Source organism: Vicugna pacos, chromosome 6, assembly GCF_048564905.1.
Source record: "Vicugna pacos chromosome 6, VicPac4, whole genome shotgun sequence".
Classification (NCBI taxonomy): Eukaryota; Metazoa; Chordata; class Mammalia; order Artiodactyla; family Camelidae; genus Vicugna; species Vicugna pacos.
The window spans coordinates 57081617-57105294 of record NC_132992.1 but is presented as its reverse complement, the minus strand read 5'-3'; the positions used below and the strand labels follow the sequence as shown (position 1 = coordinate 57105294).

The following is a 23678-nucleotide window of genomic DNA, read 5'->3' as shown; positions in this document are numbered from 1 at the left end:
TCAACAACACCATGTGGAGCACACCGCAGAATCACCACCCCACTGGGCATTATCCACCAACTCCCATTCCTCACTGGGGAGGAGGGCTGCCCGGGGCATGAGCTCCTCTTGACTTCCTGTTGACGCTAGTGTACTCGTGGAGGGTGGGCAACGAGCAGGAGAAACTCCTCCAGTAGAGAAGTGAGCTGCAGGTGCTTGAGGAGGGGAGCTACTGGGTGCTGGAAACTGCCTTCCCCAGCAACTGCAGGTGGATTTAGGTTGGCTGGGGGATATGGGACAGGGCAACTGCTTTTCACTTACTCCCACTCTCTCTTCTCAAATATGCTTCAAAAGTTCTTGATCAAGTTGCCTTAGGGAAGAATCGTACCTCTGTCCCTTACCAGTTATGTAACTAAAGGCTGACTTCACCTCTCCAGTTCTCGAATCCTTTATCAGGGACATGGTGACAGTACCCACTTCATATGGCCTTGAGGAGATTTAAATATGAAAACACATGAGAAGCTCTTAGCACAGTGAACAGGGTACACAATAAAGCACTGGCCATCATTGTCAGTTTTGTCTGTCTTACCTTTTGTTTATGTTTTTAAGAAGAAATAGCATGGGACTAGGGATTTTGAGAGCTTGGTTTCAGCCCTAGCTCTGCAACTATCTAGCTGTGTGATCTTGAGAAAGTCATTTAATGTTTCTGGGTCTGAGTTTCCTTATCTGGTAAATAAAGGGGTTGAAATAAATGAGTGTTTGGTGGGGGAGGGAAAGGGTTTTAGCCAAGGAATCTTGAATTCAAACCCAAACACCTGAAATGTCAAAGTGTGGAGACTGGAAATCCAAACAGCTTAGTCAGGTTTTTTTGTTGTTGTTGTTTTGTTTTTTCTTCTTTTTTAAAAAAAATCAGTGGACTTAATACTGGGTTCCTTAAATCTCTTCTCTTTACAAGTAATGGAATATCCAAATGAGCTGGCTTAAGAAGAAAATGGGGGATATTGACTTAAGAAGTGGGAATAATATTCCCACATAGATTACCTTAATTGTGGCTGAATCTAGGGGCCAAGTGATGCCATCAGTACCATGTTTCTCTGAACACTTCAGCTCCACCCTTTCTCTGCTGCTTCCATCTTAGACAGGCCTGCCTTCCTGGTGGCAAGAAGGCTGCCAACAGCTCTCTATCTACCTCCTATCTTAGACCACAGGAGAAAAGGTTCCCCCCAAGAGGTATTTAGTCTTAAGGCTGACTCTTACTGGCCCAAATAAGGGTGAGACAGGCTCATATCTGAGCCAATCACTGTAACAGGACAGGAAATATGCTCATTCATTGTCTTGGACCACAGGTCCACTTTGAAAATATATTGGGAGCAGTGCAGGAAGGATGGTTATCACGTGGCAAAAACAACCAATGCCCACTGTTTGAGTCTAGCCTACTCCAACCTCTAATATGTTTACTCTGCTGACTCCTTCTTGCCTTCTGGGTTTTATGAAAACCTCTGAATTTCACCTCATCCCTTTACCACATTTCCTTGCTGTCAAACCCACATCCCCTAACTGAGTAACTAATGGGTCAATAAGTTGCGTGAAACTTTCTGTCTGAATTCTGTGGGAAAAATAAGACAACTCTGAGACTAGATCTTTATCTGCAAGGAGTTTATAATCCATCTGGGTATAAAAACAGAACTATCCTGGTTAGGCAGGACCATAAGCAGTACAAGTTCTTAAAGGGAGAGATTAATACTATGAACAGCTCCAGGTATACTAAAATGATGGTCAAATCTAACAGGATGAAATTCAAAAAGGGTAAATATAAGTGCCTACACTTAGATCTAGGGGCCGTAGGGAGTGGGGAGGGTACAGCTCAGTGGTAGAGCATGTGCCTAGCATGCACAAGGTCCTGGGTTCAATCCTCAGTACCTACAGTAAATTAAAAAAAAAAACCTAATTATCTCCCTCCCCCAAAAAGAATGGTTAAGAAAAAAAATACACAGGGGGCCATTGAAGGTTTTTAACCAGGACAGTGATAGAGTTAAAGCAGTGATTTAGGAAGAATTACTCAGCAATACGTATGGATGGGTCAGACCAGGAAAAGATGGGAAGGCAGGGGCTAGTTTAGAGTCTACTGCAATAGTGTTTGTATAGAATGAGGTTACAAACCCTAGATCTGAGGTATTAATGGAAATGAAAAGACAATGCATATAGAAATGAATGGGTTGGAGAAGGCAGAGAAAATGAGTTAAGTAAGAAAATTGTCCATGAAGATTTGAGGCTGGAAGACTAGGGAAAGATGTCATTAGAAATAAGAAGGTGGGAGGAAGGAACACTGACTGGGAGGTCAGGGCAGGATGGAGAGTGGAGCGGGAAATAAAGTGTTCTAGACTTGCTACATTCGTGATGCTCGAAAGACATGCAGGTGGAAACCTTCAAAAAGCAGCTGTAAGTTTGGTTCAGGGTCAGGGGAGTGAAGATAGTAATTAGGGAGTCAACTTCTTAGACGTAGGAGCAGATGAGATGAGATTTAATGTCACTTTCCTGTCAAAACAATAGAGCATCAGAGAAGAGACCCACACCTTTTGGCTCCTCCATTTGCTGGCTGAGTGACCTCCGCCTCAGTCTCCTCATTCATACATTGGAGCTAAGTAATAGTAAAAGTGGCGTTGACTGTGATGCAGAGTCTACAATTGGCTCTCTTCTCTTGTACATGCTGTAAGGAGGTGCAGTTCCTGATCAGTCATTCTGAGTTACACCACTGCCTGGAAACAGTTTTGTACCATTTGCTACCTGGCCCCAAGTGTGCTTCACTCTCTCCACAGAGCATGCCCAAGGCTCTACATGTTAACACCCATTTCTTTTCAGCTAGACCACAGTAAATATGACTTGTGCAAAAGACACTTCGCATATTATCTTAACATTGTTTGATAATTTCCCCCACACACACACACTCCCCATTGCCTACTACGTCTGCCTCCCGGCGGAAACATTTGAAAGAGACTTTCTTGCCAAACTTCTACTGAATTTATCTTTGAACCAAGTTTAAGTTTTCTAAGTATTTCACTCTCCTGCTCTCTATCTTAAAAGTCTCAAAATGCATGTCCTATCCAGTGTTTCTGCCAATAAGAAGGACAATGAATGCCCATTGTCCCCTTTATCTTTGAGACAGAGCATTCTATGTGACAGTTCTTTCTCACATTAGAATTTGAAACCAAGAGATAAGTTATTTGGACAGAAACATTTCCCCTGCTGCATAGCAATGGGCTGGCATCCAAGCAGGGCCTAAGGACACCTCTCCAAATGGCAGATGGCAAATAACTGGCTTTGTATGAGTAACTCAACCTGATGATGACATCTAATAATTCCAAGCCTGATCCTGGAGACTCTGCCAGTGCAGAGAGCACTCCTACTGCCATTTCCAGTTTTGAAGCATCCTCAACAGGAAGCATGCATGCATTTAAAAAATCATATTTAATACATATGCGTGTGGGTTTAGAGGCTAAAGTGTACTGTACTGTCCCACACAAGCTGGCATCAACTCTTGCTGGTTCATAAGTATTGCTTTTAATCAATCATTATTGCTATATTTATGTATCTCCAGCCTCTGAGCCAAATTATAATCCTTAGAAGATAGGTGCCACCTACTTAAGTACAGCAACATCGTTATACATTCACTATTTACTGAGTATTTATTATATGGTAGATACTGAAATTACTCTCTTAATTTTCACAGAAATCCCATGAGGGATGTATTATTAACTCACATTCCAGGTGAGGAAAGTTAACGAACATGCCATACGGTTAGCAATGGTGGGCTGGGAATTTGAATTATTAGAGTTTTCGCAGGCCAGTTCTCTTTTCTATCTTGATTATTATCAGGAATCAGTCAGCATTTGCTAAATCAGTGAATGAGTGAGGGACTGACTCTAAAATTCACACCTTTAACCTCTATGTTGTATTGGACTAATTTACAGTCACAGTAACAAATCCAAAGCCCTTGGATATTACATACATTCCCTAGATGTAGACAGCTGACAATTACATAAAACTGAGTTGTCTCAAAAAAAGGAGCACCCGAATGGGTAAACTGTGGTACATCCAGATAATGGAATATTATTCAGCACTAATAACAAATGAGCTATCAAGCCATGGGAAGATATGAAGGAATCTTAAAATATTACTAAGTGAAAGAAGCCAATCTGAAAAGGCTACACACTGTATGAATCCAACGACATATATAACATTCTGGAAAAGGCTAAACTGTGGAGACAGTAAAAGACAATCCATTGTTATCAGTGTTATCAGAGGCTGGGGGTGGGAAGAGATGATGAGGCAGAGCACAGAGGATTTTTAGGGCAGTGAAAATACTCTTTATGATACTATAATGATGGATACGTGTCATTCTACATTTGTCCAAACACAGAATAAACACCAAGAGTGAACCGTAAAGTAAACCATGGACTTTGGTTGATAACGATATGTTAATGTAGGTTCATCAGTTGTAACAAATACACCACGAGTGAGGGATATTAACAGTAGTGGAGGCTATGAATATGTAGGGGCAGGCAGTATATGGGAAATTCTCTATACCTCCCTCTCTTTACAGCGAACCCAAAAGTGCTCTGAAAAAATAGTCTTTAAAAAAAAAGGTAACAACAAGGGAACAAAACAGACCAAGGTGATCCATGCATGGGGAAAACCTCCACTGCACTCTGGTCATCTTTATCACAACAGCTGACCACCTCCAATCCTCAGGTCAAAATCTGGACTCACATCACAACCACCAAGGAGTGGCCAAAGACATAGATCAGCTTGGGTTTGGACCATTAATTTCACACATTAGGATTATGACTTCAGGGAATTAAAACAAATTTTCAGAGGATTTACTGTGAGCAAGGCCTTGTGCTAGGTTCTCGGGTTGAGCTCCAACCTTCCAACCCACAGTCTGGGTTTCTGCAGTATCTGGTAAGCATTGCTGCCATTTCCTTCCTGGGGATCTTAGTGATGGCCCAAGAGGCTGCTAAACACAATGTCCAAGCACCGTATTCCTTGACAGTATACAGCTACCGAAGCAGCATATGGGTGATACCTGGCAAGTGGCTCTTGCTCTCTGCTACCCAAATGTGTGCCAACATTTGTCTATAGTTGATGACTATAAGGAATGAAAGTCCATTCATGTTCGGTTCTCCTCCATCTCTTTTCAACCCATCTCTCCTTCTAACAAGTGAGTTTTTCTTTCTATTAGGGGTTATCTCTTGAGTTCACTGTCGAGTCCATTTTAATTCTTGCATTCCCTTATGAGATATTCATTCAAAATGAATTGCTATCCTGTCAGTTACATAGCTCTGCTCCCGGCGTGGGAATTGTATTTCTTTAATGGCATTATTCCTCTAAACATATTCTTTTTTGAGGTCTCCATTATCCCCCAGTCCTTGGAGGGAACCACTGGCAATCGTAGAATAGTGCTCTCTGCTGCCTAGAGGCTTGAGAAACAAACCCGAAATATTTTAAAACTAAAAGAGCTCCTGAACTGATGTGTGTCCTGGATTGACTGTTACTGGGCACTGAGCACCAAAGACAGTACAGAACAGCAATTATTCTTCCCAGCAGTCAGGGTGCCAAATGAGTTTCTTCTGCACTTAAAAATGGACAGAGGTTTGCAGTAATTGAATGAAATAATGTACAATAATTTAAAATATTGTTCATTTGGAGAGAGATTAGGCTTTAATTAAATGGTGTCATTTAATATACCGTCCAGCAGATACTATAATTGGTTTCTTTAGCAGAGAACACAGTAATATCTAGGCTTACTGAAGTGATAATGGTACTAATTTAGCCCAGTGGATACAAAAACAGCTTGGCTGTTTCTGACACCCCCAGTGAACAAGAAGTAAGCTTTGAACATGACATATGCATAACTCTTAATCAGTCATTTCTTTCTGAAATAAAATTACTAATCACTCAGCCTAAACAAACACTGTTTATACAAAACAGGTACAATATCTAGGATTTTCAGGGATTGCTGTTCATTCCTCTAGATACAAAAAGGTAGGATTATCTTCAAAGCAGTAATGAAATTTCATTTGAGCAGGGAGAATGGCATGTATTGTTTTTAAAACCTGGTATAAATGCAAACCTGCACCCCTAGTTCGTTCAAAGAGGGCAGACAATTTTCTGGCACAACCACAGTTGTGTATTTTAACTCCTGTTTTCTGCTGGTCATTTACAAGGACATTCTCATTTCCAGGCTTGGCTCCAGTTTCCTCATGGCTCATTCTCGAAATGTGATACAATAAGGTCCTATTCTCCTCAGCCATTCTGCTTGATAATTCTGAACAAAGCCAGAAGGGGGAGGGGGCAGGGAGGGGGAGAATTCAACTGAATCTAGAAGAAAAAAAAATTGCCTTCTAAGCTCTAATGCCCCAGACAAATTACAAAGTAACCAGAGATTAGATTAAATGCCTTTGCTAAATTCTTTGTTTTCAAAAATATATGCACTGCACCTAGGGACGGAAAACTTTCATTTCCCTGTTTGCAAGGGATGGTCAACCTGTTTTTTTTGGAAAAGAATGGAAACATTGATTATGGCAAAGAGCTAGCTGGGTCACAATGTCAGAATAACAGGCTGTCCCTATCATTGGGTGGGGATCACAGGATAAGGTCTCAGGGGCGTAACTCCACCTTTACAGACTTTCCAATGGATTATCAGGGATTTGGTGCAGCACTGCAGGACTCCTCCCTGCCCCATTAGAACTCAAGGGAGGGTGTACCCGGCTTTGTCCTCAGAAGATGAGAAGTGTAATGGGGGACACTGGAATGACTTGCAAAGGGCATTCTGAAAACCCTAAAATCAGGATACCCCTGCAAATTCAAGAGAGCTGGCAACCCACGCTGAGCTGAATAAAGGCAGCCTGGGAGTGAGCCTGGGTCTCCACAGTCAAAGGACAAACTTCCTGCCAATGCAACTGCACACCAAAACACAACTTTCAGGGACCACTGCAGTCGCTGGAGCCCATCAGGATGCCTTCGTCCTTGGGTTCTCGTCCACACTCACTGGACTGAATGCTAAAAGGTGACTGTGCTCTGGACAGTTAGAGCCTCCACTTTGCCTTCTTACAAATTACTCTTTAAACCAGGGCCATCCAGTTGTGCCCAGAGCACCATTCTGGAAGGTCCTCACTGATCCCCTAACTGCCACGTCCAGTGGCCTGGCTCCAGCCCTTGTCCTTCTTGGCCTCTCCGGGGCAATTCACGTGGAGAAGTGCCGTCTGCCCACGTGCTCTCCTCCACGGACCACAGCAGCCTTGTCAGACCCTTCTTCCTTCCTCTCAGACTGCTGGAGGGACTGTTCTAGAATGTGGGCATGCTCAAATCTTTCTTTGACCCCCAGTTCCTGTGGGATATAGACCAAACTCAATGGCATGGTATGCAAAGGCCTCCAAAGATGGCTTCAAACATCCCAATTTCTCTTGCCGTGTTTCTCGAAACTTCCTCACTAGTATCTATCAATTACCCCTGCCACACACACATTCTTGTGATTATCCTAGCACTCCATGCTTTTCCAGGTTTCTGTGTCTTTGCTCATTTCCTCTCCTTTTCTCTTTTTCTTTCTTCTTCACCCAACTGGACCCAACTCATCTCCCAAAATCCTTCAAACTCCATGCAGGCAGGACTGCTCCTGTCTGGTGCCTCACCGAGACCTAGCACAGAGCACGGCATAGCGCAAGCATGCAATGTACGTTTGCTCTGAGTTAAGTTGAGGTTCCCAAATATTTAGTCACACTGTCCTTTATGTGCCCACTAAATTTTCTATATTATGCTAAGCATCATAATTTTTATTTTGTACCTTAATTATCTGGATGGGAATCACATCTACCAAAAATGAGTTTTTCCAAGTCAGAGGCCTTATCTGAAGATGAACAAGGAGGACGTGGGAGGTGACAGGTAAGCATCAAGAGGTGGAGTTCCCCCAGAACACCTGTGCCCTTCTCGCTTCCTGGTGAGGGTGGGAGGGAGGTACTTCCATAAGTTTGCCACCTCTAGCCAGGGGTCTTTTTCATCATGTCTCCTGGATTCCTGCGGTGACCCAGGAGTCACAAAACAGGAGAGGACTGATTGGCGCTTCACCCACAGCCCAACTCACAGCCTCCCTCGGGGATAAAGAAGCCTGTTCTAATCTAATCAAAGGGCTGCTTCATAAGGCTTCAGCTGCCCGGATTCTCTGCATTCTCCTGCCTACTCCCTTAGACACCCACCAGGAAATAGCAGCAGCCTCCCAAGCCTGCAAGATAAACCCACTGGGATTACAGCCATTCCCCACGATTGAGCAAACTGCCTCTCAAAATGCCCATATATTTTGCATTAAACACAGTGTATCAAATTAAAAATAAAACTCCAGTTGTTTGGTTAATGGTTTTCCCAGGCCTGAGGTTGAGACCAGACCACTGATCTGCCTCTTCGAGAACGTCGTCTGGCTTTGCCGCTCACCACAGACGCAGTTTAGCTATTATGTGGCACGTGGAGCACTTTGAGTCATTCTTAAACCTAATGTCCAATTAACTGAGAAAGGGGATTCATTAAATAATTTAAACTAGATGCAAATTAAAGGGCAGTTTTCTCAGTTGTATTTGCAAAGAAGTTCAATTTGACTGAAAGAAGTAATCATGCGAGCCCGTGTGGGTTTGGGACATTCTCTAACGGGGGTAATTTTGAAGCAGCTCCATTTTTATCTTCTTTCGATAAGTAGCAGAGGGAATTCTTGCCTGTGACACCCATATACAACATTTTCTCCTAGACAGTGTGTTTGAACTTAATTCTTTGAAAAATTGTGTAAAAGAGTTTTGGTCATAACTGTATGTTCAGGTTTTACTTGAAGACCTGTTAGACTAGATGATGAGTCATGCTCATTGCCAAGATGCTAGGAGAAAATCCCCGAGTACCATCTGGAAAACCGGTTGGTTGTAGACATCATTCGTGTCAGTTTATTCTTAGAAGCGCTGGGAATAAAACTCAGAATACTTGACTTGTACTCCAGTGCCTTCCTACCTCACCTGCTTGATGTTACACCAGGGAGACCTACAGTCCAGAGCTGAGTCACAGGGAATGCAGTTTAGGGGGTTCTGGCTAATTCACCAGGTGTCTGCAGAATGCACTCCTGTGCTAGGGAGTGGGGGAGGAGCAAATTGCTCTCCTCTTCCTGAGAGTTGGCTTCTCTAAATTTGCATGCAGTTCTTAACGCCAAAAGGAAACAAATCAAGGTTACAGAAATCCTTCAAGTCTTTCTCTTAAGTCCAGGGCTTGATCCAGTCCCCCAGGGCTTCTAGAACGACTTCCACCCTGAACGTTCCACTATTCCTTTTTCCAATCAGTGGATCCAAAGAGAAATAAATAAACACAATCCCTTCAGTGGCCCTTTCTCAGATGACCCAAGTCCCAAGTTCATTCTCACAATCACCTACTAAACTCTCAGCTCTGTGGGTCAAAGGAGCTGTTCTCACAGGCAGTCTTTTTTCCAGGTACAATTTCCTAAACAGACTTTTTTGGGCCTAGAATTTTGTCTTTTACTCTCTTCAGTCACCATCATCATCATCATCATAGTTATATTGTCATTTACATCAAAACGCTTACTTCTAGTTGCCCTCTTAGTAAAGAGCAGATACTTAGTACACCCCCCCCTCCCTTCACAATAATCAGGCTGGGGAGACAGCACAGGTCCTTCAACGATCAGATTCCCTCTTCTTGATGGTCCACACTGCTCCCCATGCTGGCTTCCAACTGCTCGTCCTCACAGGAGTGAGGCACTGGGTTGACAGCTGTTCATAGTGGGCGATCTCCCATCAGCAGCAGCACCTCCCACCTTTCCTGTGCCCTACCCTAGTTTGTCACCTGGGAAACTTCCAGCTGCTCCAGTCCACGGCTTCTCTTGCTTCCTGGATCAGGTCTGTAATTTCCTAGTAGCTTGAAAACTTTGTATGCAGTCTCAGCACCACTTTTAGAGAATGGCTCCTCAGAGGGTTCACTTGGAGTCTTCCAGAAGTGCCTAAAAAGCTGAACCACCCCTTGAACAAACATTAAGAGAAAAAAAAAATAATGACATTTATAAAGAGGTCTAGCATTTCTACATGCATTATTTATTTTCATTTTCAGAAAAAGTCATGTGAAGTAGGTAGTATTATTTTATGCATGAAGATCATGGCAAAAAGCCCAAATTCTTGTGTTCCCCTGCCCTCACTTTCAGTTTTGTGAGGCATAAGGAAACCTAATTATTCTGCTCTGGTCACTCCTGTGCCCATCTATGATTCCCCATCGTCTGCAGAATAAAATCCTAATACCTTAACCTAGGGCACAAGGCCACATGCAATATGATTAAAGCCTTCCTTTCCCATTTTGCCTCTTGCATGCAAGCTCTGGTCCAGCCAAAGTGAAGTACCACGTGCCTCACACTCACACATCGACAAGAGACACCTTGATGCTATGAGAAAAGCACTAGATTTAGATACAGACAGATTTTTTTTTTCAGGTCCCCAACTCTACCATTAACAAGCTATTTGAATTTGAGAAAGTAACACACTCTCTGAGCTCTGGTTTTTAAAAATCAGCTTGTTCATTTGAGATATATTTATTAGTGAGCAACTAGACATGGTCCTTTCTGTTCTGGAGCCCACCCTCTGGGAGGGATGGGAGATGGGAGCTCAGCGTTGGTGCAGTCAAGGGAGAAGGGCACTCAGAAAGGAAGTGCAGATCAGGGAACTGAAAGACATTTGGAATGACTGGAGGATGGATGTGTGGGATGAGAGAATGTTCCAAGATGAGGCTGAGGAAGGAAGCAGAGGCCAGATCATGCAGGCTCTTTAAGCTTTGTTCAGGAATCCTTTTTTCCTAAGAAAAACCCCTGATTCATGGGGTTTTAATCAGTGGAAGAATGTGACCAAATCTGCATTCTGCATTGATCCCTTTGGCCACTGTGTGGAGATTGGATTGAAGGAGAATGGGGTGGGAGGGCAAGACAGGAAGCAGCAAGATCAGCTAGTGGAAGGTGGTTGCAATGGTGCATGAGAGATGGTGATGGTCTGGACCAAGGCAGTGGCAACAAGGGTCCAGAAAAGTGGGTGGATTCCAGAGATGTTTAGAGGGTGGAGTCAACAGGGCTGGATGAGGCTGAGGGGCAGAAGGGGAGGAATCAAGAACTATGAACAGGAATCAGGCTTAGGCAACAGAATGGATAGTGATGTCATCTATCTGGGCAGACATGCAGGAAGTGAGGGAGCTGTGTCAGCAGAGGGAGAAGGAAGTGTTGAGTTCAGTTTGGAAACTTTGTGTCTTAGGTGCTTAAAGAATAGACAATACCACCCAATAGACAGTTCTTTAGGAAGTAGATGAAATGACATATGCAACATTCCTTGTACCTAGTGGATACCCACTATTACAGACAGAATTTGTGTGTCCTCCACAAATTCATATGTTAAAACCCTAACCCCCAATGTGATGGTATTTGGAGGTGGGGCCTTTGGGAGGTAATTAGGTTTAGATTAGGGTGTTGCTCTCATGATGGGATTGGTGCCCTTATAAGAAGAGGAAGAGACACCAGAATCCTCCCTCTCCGTGTGCTTGCACTGAGGAAATTCTCTGTGAGCACACAGAGAGAAGGTGGCTCTCTACAAGCTAGGAAGAGTCTCACCAAGATCAGAATCTGTTAGTACCTAGATCCTGGAATTCCCAGCCTCTAGAACTATGAGAAAAAGATATCTGTTGTGTAGATCACTCAGTCTACGATATTTTGTCACAGTAGCCTGAACAGGCTTAGACACCCACTGAAGTGTGGTTTTTCTTTCGTATTCCTCAAACCACTCTTTTTGTCTGGGATGCCCTCGCCCTCATTTCCACAAGTTCGGATCCAATCCATAGTGCAGAGCCTATCCTCAAAAGTCACCTTCTCCTGGAAGCCTTCTCAGATCTTCCTAGGTAGAGACCTGCCATGCATACATTTTACCTTAGATTGTGGTTATGTATACCAATACCATATTGCTCCTGTAGCTATAAACATTTTATTACCAATAGGACCTATGCCTGATTGACCCCTGACTCCCAAATCAGCACCTGGTAATAAATAATTATTTATACAACAATAAACAACAAAATTATTATAATTTACATAATATACTCTATACAATGTATAATGTAATAACAGTATTAGTATAATAATTCAGAGAGCCAATGCATTCATTACTGAATGACTATGCATATTTTTGTCCTTGGCCTCATCTTGGCCCATTTCTCTCTTGGAAGCAGCAAAGACAAATAGGGGAAACGAGCATAAGTTTCTGAATTAAACTGACTTGAGAAAACAGTCCTTTCAGCTCCTAATTGCATGAGTTTAAATAAGTTACTTAATATCTCTGAATCTGTTTCTGTAACTAGAAAACGGTAATAAAAATACCTGGCTCTTGAGGTAATCACGAAAACAGATGAAATATAGGAAGTTAAGTGCCAGTACAGTATCTGGCACTTGATCGATACATTCTGGCTCCTTCCCCTTCCCAGTGTTGGCATTTACTAAAGATCAAGGAGGAATGGAGATCCAGAAACAGCAATAAGACAGTATTTATATACTGAGATACTTTTCAGATACATTCATTTGGTATTCTCATTTATAATATAAGTTTTCAGTGTGCCTGTTGTTATTAAGGCTGTAATATTTTATTCTGTGGTCTGTATTCACTTCCCAATTACATTGTGTGCCTGGCTTCCTATTTCTTTGTCCTCTCTGTACATCTGTATAATACAAACAGTAAACAAGAGCTTTGCTTTGATCAGAGTCAGACAGAAATCACTGGTAAAAAGCTGACTGCCCATTATCTAAATAATCTGAGAATAGGAGATAATGAAGTAGAAAACAGGAAAAATATTGACTGATTACACCCACAGAAGTCAGAATGCCATGCTTACTAGTCAGGACTTAAAAGAAACAGCGAAATATTTAAAATCAGAAGTTTAAAGATGCAAAGGTTCAGAGATGAAGAGTAATTTTTGAAAATGTTTGCATTTGAGGATAAAAGGGTTCAGCTTCCTGACATTAATATCCAATTTGGCTTTGTATTTTTCAGGATCAATCACATAATTAAAAACATATCTGGTAACAGATGATAGCATAAGAACATTTGTTTGTATCATATCACATTAAGAGGTGTTAAAAAAAAACCTCAAAATAAAAACAAGAATTATGACCACAGAAGGAAGGCAGACATATCATTTATGAGTTTTCCCCATGTGTGCTTTGAAAAGGCAGGATAATTCATTTTCCATGTAAAACAACCTTGAGATTGAGAAGAAAGTTATTTCCAGCATTTTCTGAATCTCCTCTGGGTAATCAGTCAAGGTGCAGGATTTGGAACTAGGCAGCTCCCTCCCCAGTGGATCACCCTTTGTCTATATCTGCTCTTGTCAAAACAACTCTTAATACCAAGCTGAAGGCAAGATCATAGGCACTCTTACAAGTGCACGGAGGTTTGGCCCTCGGCTCTGCCCTTATTGGGTAAAATGGAGAGAATACGAGCTCTTCTCTACTTGGGTGGAATACACAAGCTAATAATGGCCCAGAGTCCCTTTCTCACAAATCGCAGCTTTCAAAGCTTGGGAGAGTAAAAGTTTAAAATTGCTGAAACAATCAGGCAACCCTACCCAAAGAGAAAAGCCCTAGAATCTGTCCTGAGCCCCAAGTCACCCCACTCCGGGTCCACTCCTAACTCTGTCTGCTCCCCTTTGAGTTCCCAGCATGCCTTGGGGCTGAGCCCACATGGGTCACGATTCCTTGCAATACGTTTTCTGAAGAAGGTCCAAAGTTTTCATGCTGTTTCTTTCTTCTAAGGTTCTTTAATTTTTAGGACTGTGGAAGGAAGGATATCTGAGGTTCTATTGACAGTCGTCTTTTATAGCCTTGGTGGGTGGTAAAGGTGGTTAGGGAGGTGATGGGAATAGGGGAGCTTCTGTCACTCACTGTGTCTGTCTTCCCTTCAGGGGATCAGCTGACCTTCAGCCCTACCTAAGCCACAACTCCCAGTAGTAGAAGGCTCACTGGGGCTCAGGTTTGCAAGCATATGTGGGTAAAGGAAGAGTGAGCTGAGCTGGTGAGCACCTCTACCTTGGATACTTCAGGTTGGGGAGGCCAACCTGAAGCCAGGGCTCTTGGACAGTCCATCCTGTTGTCAATTCAATTTCAAATCCAGTGGCACAGGCTGTCAGTTTACAGACATCTTTAAGCCTGGCCAGGAAATAAGGGCTCGAGTTTTCTCAACAAGAAGGAATCACAGGTTTGGAAAGGAGCATCAGAGGATACATGGCCCAATCATTGCCTTCCACACCTCTTCCTAGGCCATGAAGCATCTCCCCTGTGGTCAGACATTGAGAGAGCAGACATTGTTGCAGAAATTCAGCAGCACCAAAGTCCTTTATTTAAGGAGGTGCTGATTATTGAGCACCTACTATGAGCTCAGGAAATAACCAATACATGTTACTTTTACCATCTGCCTAAAATTTTTCATGGGGGAACACCAGCCCCTGACTATCAGTTCTAGGTTAGCATAATAGAATTTCTAAACTAGAAAGATCCTAGAAATTGAACCCAAACTCTTTTTCTTTTTTTAGGGGTGTTTCGGAAAAAGAGTCCAGGATCCTAGGTGACTTTCCCAATGTTACAAAAATTGATACTACTCAGCCATAAAAACCGACAACATAATGCCATTTGCAGCAACATGGATGCTCCTGGAGAATGTCATTCTAAGTGAAGTAAGCCACAAAGAGAAAGAAAAATACCATATGAGATCACTCATATGTGGAATCTAAAAAACAAAAACAAACAAACAAACAAAAACAAAGCATAAATACAGGACAGAAATAGACTCACAGACAGAGAATACAGACTTGTGGTTACCAGGGGGGTGGAGGGTGGGAAGGGATAGACTGGGATTTCAAAATTGTAGAATAGATAAACAAGATTACATTGTATAGCACAGGGAAATACACACAAAATGTTATGATAACTCACAGAAAAAAAAATGTGACAATGAGTGTGTATCTGTCCATGAATGACTGAAAAATTGTGCTGAACACTGGAATTTGACACAACATTGTAAAATGATTATAAATCAATAAAAAATTTTAAAAAAATAAAAAATAAAAGATACATGCACTCCAGTGTTCATAGCAGCACTGTATACAATAGCCAAGACATGGAAGCAAGCCAAATGTCCACTGACAGATGACTGGATAAAGAAGTTGTGGTGTATGTACACAATGGAATACTACTCAGCCATAAAAAGAATAAAATAATGTCATTTGCAGCAACATTGATGCACCTGGAAATCATCATTCTAAGTGAAGTAAGCCAGAAAGAGAAAGAAAAATACCATGTGATATCACTCATATGTGGGATCTAAAAAAAAAAGAAAGGAAAAGAAAAGAAAAAAGAGGACACTAATGAACTCATCTACAAAACAGAAACAGACTCGCAGACATAGTAAATAATCTTATGGGTACCAGGGGAAAGGGGATGGGAAGGGATAAATGTGGGAGTTTGAGATTCTCGGATGTTAATCACTACTTATAAAAATGGATAAAAAGATTTTTTCTGTATAGTGCATGGAACTATATTCAGTATCTTGTACTAAACTTTAATGAAAAACAATATAAAAATGAATATATGCAAATATATACATGACTGGGGCATTGTCCTGCAAACCAGAGACTGACACATTGTAACTGATTAACATCACTTAAAAAGCAAAGTAAAATAAAACCTGCCTGGCCCTCCCAAAAAAGAAAAAAACAATTGATGTGACAGCGATAAATCTCAAACTCAGGTTTCCTGGCTCACCGCCCAGTGCTCTTTGCCTGTTACACCAACCTTCTTGAGAGTAGCAGGAACGTAACTGAGTTCTCAGAGAGATACACTGGAGCATCCAAACAGTATTTTTCAATCAATCAATAAGCATTATGGAATGCCCGCTTAGGACTGTGCTGTGACTTTCATGGGGGTCCCAAGCACTTCTTTGTGGGCCTACTGCTTCTTAAAAAATTATTAAAAAGTATATTTAACAACTGTGTTGGTATAAAGAAGAATACATTAATATTATATGTTAACACATTTTCTTTGGTCCCAAAGTTCATATTTTGCTTCTGATTTGAAAAGAAATTAAAACATTTTCATGGGCTCCTTAAAGTCATGTGGGCCCATGAGTCAGTCCTGCACATAACGGATGCAAGGCACAGGATGCGGTATTGGAAAGGAGACGGGAAAAGTATGAAGACATTCTCACCCTCAACCAACACGTAAGATAGCTTGGAGAGAGAGGGTAGAGAATGCATGTTGCTCTGTGAGTAATGGATCCTCTTCAGACATAGGAAAGATTAGCATTTACTAAAATAAAAACTGTGTCAGTCACAGATCATCTCCTACATCGATGTCTCCTCACTAAGGAAACCCAGACACAAGCATTTTGGTTGAGTTGTGCCTGTCAATTCTCCTGCCCTCTTCTGCGCAACCATTTCTAACGACAGCCATCCACTCCAGGCGCGGAGATAATAAACCCATCTTCAGTTGGGAAATATCTTCTCTCACTTTATCATCCGCTGAATGATTGGTGTCATCTTTCTTAATAAAAAGCCATTGCTAGCAGCTATCTCCACTAAATACTCTTGACATCACTTCCTTTAATAGAGCTTAAACGTTATAAAATATTTACGCAGCAAGGCGTGACAGAGCGCTTATCACTCCAGGCTGTTCACTCCGCTCTCTGCTGCTGTGAGACGAGATGCTGAAGGCCAGTCCAGTCCCTGCTTCCCCTGGAGCCTGAGTGACGATTCTGAATGCTCCCTCAGTGGGAAAATGATTTTACTACCAGCGTTGGTTTAAAAAATAATTACTAGATGGAAAAGCATCAGCACAGATGATTACCATGAAAGTAAACTGACAGTGCCAAGTCTCCGGCTCTCCCACCTCTGATCATGCTGAAATGTTGTTTTCTCCCTGTGCCAGCAGACAACTAACCTCCTTGAGTGAGGCCTTCTTAAGCAGGACAAAATTCTGTGCAGATCACTAACAACACCTATTCCTGCTTTTCACTTGAGAAAGAACTGGATGATCACATAAACTAGAGAGAAGTTAAACAGAAACCAAAAAACTGATTGCAGTGTTACACACACACACAAATATGTTTCTAACTGAAGCAAGAGCTATGGATACAAGTTGATTACTACTAAAACTGCAATGGACAGCCACAACCCTCCCATGGCAACACTCACTCTGTACTGATAAAGACGAATTCTTTCTCAAGATTTTCAAGAATTCCAATTATCTGTAGGGTATACACCCAGTAAGAAGTTTTCAAAATGACCAAGATATTTTAGTCGAATAACTATTATGCCTCAGTCAGTTTTCCTAATGTTTCAATTTATAAATATAAAATTTCAATGAGCCTTAATAATATGTTTTATAGAATACTAGACAGTGATCATTAGTTGTAAGTAAAAATAAAAATATAAACTGACGCATCATTTACACATACGATCCAAAGGAAAGACTTGTATTTTTGAATTGGTTCTCACCACACCCTTAAGAACGATCAGTCAGACAAGGATTGCTCTGAGACACGCTTACACGTAGTAGGTGTTCAAGAAAACATCAAAGTTTGATCCTAGTCATTCCCACGATTCCCTCCAAACCCCTCCCCTTCCTCTTTAGTAGGATGGTAAATCATTACCTCAAGACACAGTGGCCTTGGTAGGATGTAGTGTCAAAGAGCCAGGATACGGAGTCCACGTCCCTTGTACTCTAAAGACATCTACCAGAAACACCCACAGTTCTTTAGTAGGTCAGATAAAATTAATTTTTTAAAAATAAGATTTTTAAAAAAATGAGTGTTTGAAGGCTTTGAGAAATCAGACCAAAAATGGAAATGCAGAGTATAATATGAGTGGGTAATTAGGTGGCAGCTCATGTCCTGACAGATGATTCCAGAGAAAAAGCCAAACAAAGCCTGCCATATGTTCAGCTCTCTGTGTAAACCACTACAGACAGAGAGAGCTTTACGGAAAATTCTATAGCATATGTCTAGTCGGTATGTTTGTTCCATCCTACTTGTTGCCAAGTTCCAAATGCTTAAAATAATTAACCTTTACCACCTCCTTGGAAAGCTTTGCAATGCATTGCAAAAGGAATGCTTTACTCTGTCATCCTTTGAGGCAGTCAGTACCCCACCAAAATTCACCCATGAAGTGGGTTTGGTCCCCTCCAGAATTCATTACAAGCACAGATGTTAAGAAATCTCTCTTCTCCAGAGTACTAGCCAGGTGGTTATACAAACAAATGCCAAACACTAGTTTTTCAAACACCAAGAAATACATGTAAGAAATAATATTAAGAAGTAATATTATGAAACTAGCCTTTTACTCAGTGTTAAGTTGCTATGTGTAAGAATATATTTTTATCAGTTATTTCACTGAACATTAAGTACCTATGATTTAAGCCAGGTGCTTCAAATACAAATATAAAATGAGACACTCTCCTTGCTCAAAAGAATTTATACCTGGATGGTGGAACATATCTGCAAAGAACCATTATTCTTATAAAAGGAGGACATGGGGGTATAATAGATCTGCACTGTGTCAGCTAAGTTTTGCTGGATATATGTTTCTCAGAATTCCCTTCCCTCTGGAGCTCCAGGTTAGCATGGGTCATAAGAGTGGTTTCATGGGAAATTTGGAAAACAGAAAGGTGAAATAGCCATATTCTTATTACATTCAGAGTCTTGGAGCAGAGCAAGGGGTGCTGTGGTATCTCACATACGTGGCTGCTATTCTGCTGGCTTTCCTGGTTGGGGATGCGGGGCAGGCAGCAGCTGAACTCATAGCAACTCCAGCTCCTGCTGCATCCTCCTTCAGCATCTCTGACTTCTGGTTCAAGTAAGTATCAAGCACCATGACAAAGTGCAGTGGCTTCTCCTGCAGCAGACACCTACAGCAGCAAAGTTGGAGACCTCCAGGTGGCAAAAGGCCAACACAGATTCTAATTCACCCTTGTAGGTCCCATTCCGGTTCCAGTTTGACCTTCTTTCCCATCTTCCCTTTCCAACTGCTTGCCCTGAAGGCAGACATGATGGCGATCCACAGGCTGTTTCACTAACTGATTCCACAATTGTATAAAGTCAAAACCCTATAATAAATCACTTTCTAATGGGTCTGCCGGGGGTATCAGAAATGGTCCTTAGCAGGATAATATTCAAATTGAGGCTCTTCAAAGATAAAGAATAGTTCCCCAATACAGAGAGCAGGAGAAAGACCTTACTGGCATGGAAAATAGCACATGCAAAGGCTTGAAGACATTCAAAAGCATCATATATTCATGATAGAGGGACCATCAAGTTAGTGGGAGAGGGTCCTGGGAGATGAAACTGAAAATGGAGGCTGATGTAGGTCTTAAGGACCATGTGGGCCATGCTAAGAAGTCTGAATAAAAACCAGTAGGCAATCAGGAACTATAGAAAGATTTTAAGCAGATAATGCATGGATGTGTGTGCCTGTGAATGCATAAAATGATGAGATTTGGATTTTAAAGATAACTCTGGCAGCTGTATGAAGGATGGATTAGAAGGGAGGACAAGCCTGGAGCCAGAGAGTTTGGTGAGGCGCCTGTTGCAATACCAATTAGCAAAAGATAAAGAATGGTGGAACTTGGGGAGAGTCATCTGTCTTGTAGAGTCTATAATTTCATTTTGTATATACAATTATAAAGGGCATAAATTCAGTCACCATGGGGATGCTGAGGATTACCCTTTAAAACTGCCCTTCTTCACATAAAATTAAAACACACTGACTCTGAGTATCAGTTAGGAACACTGAAGGTGAAAAAATCATCAAGAAACCTAACTTTAACTGGCTCAGAGATTGGAAGGACTTTGAGACTAGTTTGACCCAGAGAATTAACCATGCTACCAAAACTTGGTGATTTTTTTTTGTCTCTCTGCTCTGCCTTCCAAAAAAATTAACACACATACAACAACAACAATCAACAGATAATGTGTTAAGCATTAACTTTGCACCATTTAAATCAGAAACTATTGAAAGTACTTTAAATGTGTTTACTAGGTTTCATGCAAAGGTAGACCGGCAATTAGCGGCAATTAGAACTACACTATCCCCGGACCACAGCAGCCGGAAATAAAAGCATGTTCCCTGCTACCACCAAACAGTAGTCACCCCAAACCCACTGCCGTGGCAATGACAATGAGATTCTACTCACTGACTAATCAAATCTCATTCTGAATCTGGAGGTGATGTTGATGCCATCTGACAAAAAATGTGGCGTTCCGTTAGAAGTGGAAAGGAGTGCCTGGGAAGTCACCGTCCTTTATCCTCTGCTTTACATTTAGTCTAGGATCCAAGTCCTAGATCTATGTTCTTCCTCTGTGTGTTCTGCTGGTAGTTGCTGTCACCTTTACCAAAGTGGCTATTTACTCCCATGTATCCAGAGTGAGGAAACAGAAAACAAAGTTTTCTTTTCTTACTGCTAAAACTTCCTATTCTTCCATTGTATTACAAGCACAAGTTTCATGTTCCGATAGGATTGTAAGCTCATTGAATATATATATGGACTTTGTCATTTTACTTTGTATCACCTAAAGCCAATAGATAGTAAGCATTAATATAAATATCATTAATATAAATGCTTTCTAATCTGAATTACAATCATGGAGTCTAAAACATGTCTCCATAATGCTATAATGCTACATAATGACATTTAACCAGTTAATTCTGTCCCTTTTTGCTTCATGTTTTTTGAAGCTCTGTTATTTGGCATATACATATTTATCAGGAAGACTGTGTTTTCCTGATGAATTGACCCTTTTATCATTTGAAAATGTCCCTTTTAAACTAATTTTTCTGACATGAATATAGCCACTCCAGCCTTCTTATGTTTCCTATTAGCATGGTGTATCTGTTTTCTAGCCATTTACTCTCAATTTTTATCCACTTCTTTTGAAAGTGCAACTCTTACAGGCAGCATTTTTTAAAATCCGTATCTTTTAAAACATAGTCTTGCTTTTTAAAATCCATATGGATAACCTTTGCCTTTGCACTGGACTGTTTACTTCATTAATATGTAACAGAGTTATTTACGTTTTGATTTAGGCTCACTATTTTTGTTACTTGTTTCTTATTTGCCCTTCTGTTTTTTTCATTCTTCTGCTCTCTCTCCTGACTTCTTTGGAATTATCTTCACACGTTTTAGAATTCCAGTTTAATGTATCTATTGGCACTTTAGCTATACTCTTTTGCATTATTTATTAATTTTTGCTGTAGTGATTGAGTTGTAGTGAGTGTAATATCCATCTGTAACTTTCATTCTAGTTAGAGTTATTATTATAACCACTCTACATAAAAATATGAGCCTTGCAATTGTGTAATAGTACTTATTCAACTGCAGTAGTTCCCCATTATCCACAGTTACACTTTCCACGGTTTCACTTACCCAAGGTCAACTGTGGTCCAAGAACATTAACTGGAAAATTCCAGAAATAAGGCATACCTCATTTTATTGTGCTTTGCTTTATTGCATTTCACAGATACTGCATTTTTCTACAAATGAAGGTTTGTGGCAACACTGCATCGACCAAATCTATTGGCACCATTTTTTCCAACCGCATTTGCTTACTTCACACTTCTGAGTCACATTTTAGTAATTCTTGCAATAATCAAACTTTTTCATTATTATTATGCTTGTTATAGTGATATGTGATCAGTCATCTTTGATGTCACTATTACAAAAAGATCACAACCTGCTGAAGGCTCAAATGATGGTTAGCATTTTTTAGCAGTGAAGTATTTTTTAATTAAGATGTACACTTTTCTGAGATATAATGCTATCGCACACTTAATAGACCATAGTATAGTGTAAACATAACTTTTATGTGTGCTGGGAAACCAAAACTTCATGTGACTCACTTTATTGTGATCATTGTGGTGGTCTGGAACCAAACCCACAATATCCCCGAGGTTTGCCTATAAGCGATTCATAAGTTTTAAATTGCATGCCATTCTGAGCAGCATAGTGAAATCTTGTGCCTTCCTGCTCCTTCCCACCCAGAACGTGAATCATCTTTTTGTCTAGCATATTCATGCTGCAGGTGCTACGTGCCCATTAGTCACTGAGTGTCTGTCTCAGCTATCAGATCTACTGTCATAGTATTGCCCTGCCTGTGTTCAAGTAACTTAATAATGGCCCCAAAGTGCAAGAGCAGTGATGCTGCCGACAATTCACACATGCCAAAGAGAAGCCGTAAAGTGCTCCCTTTAGGTGAAGAGGTAAAACACCTAATGTTATGTCGTAATGCCTGCATGCCTGCGTCATTTACCTCACTTCATCTCATCGCATGGGCATTGTATCATCTCACATCAGCCCAAGAAGAAAGGTGAGTACAGTGCAATAAGATATTCCAAGAGGGAGAGATCACATTCACATAACTTTTACTGCAGTATTTTGTTACAGTTGTTCTATCTTAGTAGTAGTAGTTGTTAACATCTTACTGAGCCTAATCGATAGTAAATTTTACCATAGGTGTGTATATATAGGAAAAAGCATAGGTTCAGTACAATCTGCAGTTTCAGGCATCCGTTGGAGATCCTGGAATGTACCCCCCATGGATAAGGGGGGACTACTATACTCCTGCCAATCCCTTTCCCTTTATGCTATATTCTATTTCTTTATTCTATAGTTGTCATATGAATTCTGTCTACATATAATATAAATTCTACAGTAAATACTGTAAGTTTTACTTTAAATACTTTTCTTTAATTTAGAGAAGTTAAGAGGGAAACTAGTCTTCCGTATTTACCCATATATTTACTATCTTAAGCATGCTTCATTCTTTCCTAAAGATTCAATCCCTCCGGTTGCAAGTTTCCCTCCTGTATCATTTCCTTTCATCATGGGGAGAACTTCCTTAATCATTCTTTCAGTGCAGTACTACTGCTGATGAATTCTCTTAGTTTTCTTTCATCTCCAAATATCTTTAATGCACATTCATTCTAGAAAAAAATTTTTTGCTGGATGTAAAATTCAAGGTTGACAGTGTTTTTCCTTTTTTAAAGCATGACAAAGATGTTGTTCTGTGGTCATCTGATCTTTGTAGTCTGCAGTCATTTAAATTATTGATCCCCTTTATATAATGTATCAATTTCCCCTGGCTGCCTTTAAGACTTTCTATTTACACTTGGATTTTAACTGCTTGACGGAGCTGTGTCTAAGCATGATTTTCTATCAATATTCCGCTTGGGGAATCAGTAAGTTTCTTAAATCTGTAAATTTGTGTGTGGGGGTTTTTTTGTTTGTTTTGTTTTTGTTTTTACCAATTTTGAGAAGTTTTTGGCTGTTATTTCTTCAAACATTTTTTCTGGCGCATTTTCCTTTCTCTTCTCCTCAGATTCCAATTACATGTATGTTAGACCCTTTGCTACTACTGCACATCTCTGAGGCTCTGTTTATTCTTTCCAACTTTCTTCTCTCTCTTTGTCTATCTAAGTTCATTGACCCTTCTCCATCATGTCTATTCTGCTCTTAAATCCATCCAGTAATTTTGTTTGTTTGTTTTAGCTATCATAACACTCAATTCTAGAATTTCCACTTGATTTTTTAAAATATTTGTTTTTCTTCACTG

General features: G+C 40.8%; 1 protein-coding gene across 10 annotated transcripts in view; it reads right to left on the bottom strand.

The window, feature by feature from the left end:
* PELI2 (pellino E3 ubiquitin protein ligase family member 2) overlaps positions 1-23678 on the bottom strand; it is a 482489-nt gene that overhangs the window by 273960 nt on the left and 184851 nt on the right. For all 10 annotated transcript variants that reach the window (XM_072963099.1, XM_072963110.1, XM_072963102.1 and 7 more), the window contains one exon: positions 9859-10031. The gene's annotated coding sequence lies outside the window, so the exon portion shown is untranslated. The remainder of the gene's footprint in view (positions 1-9858; positions 10032-23678) is intronic.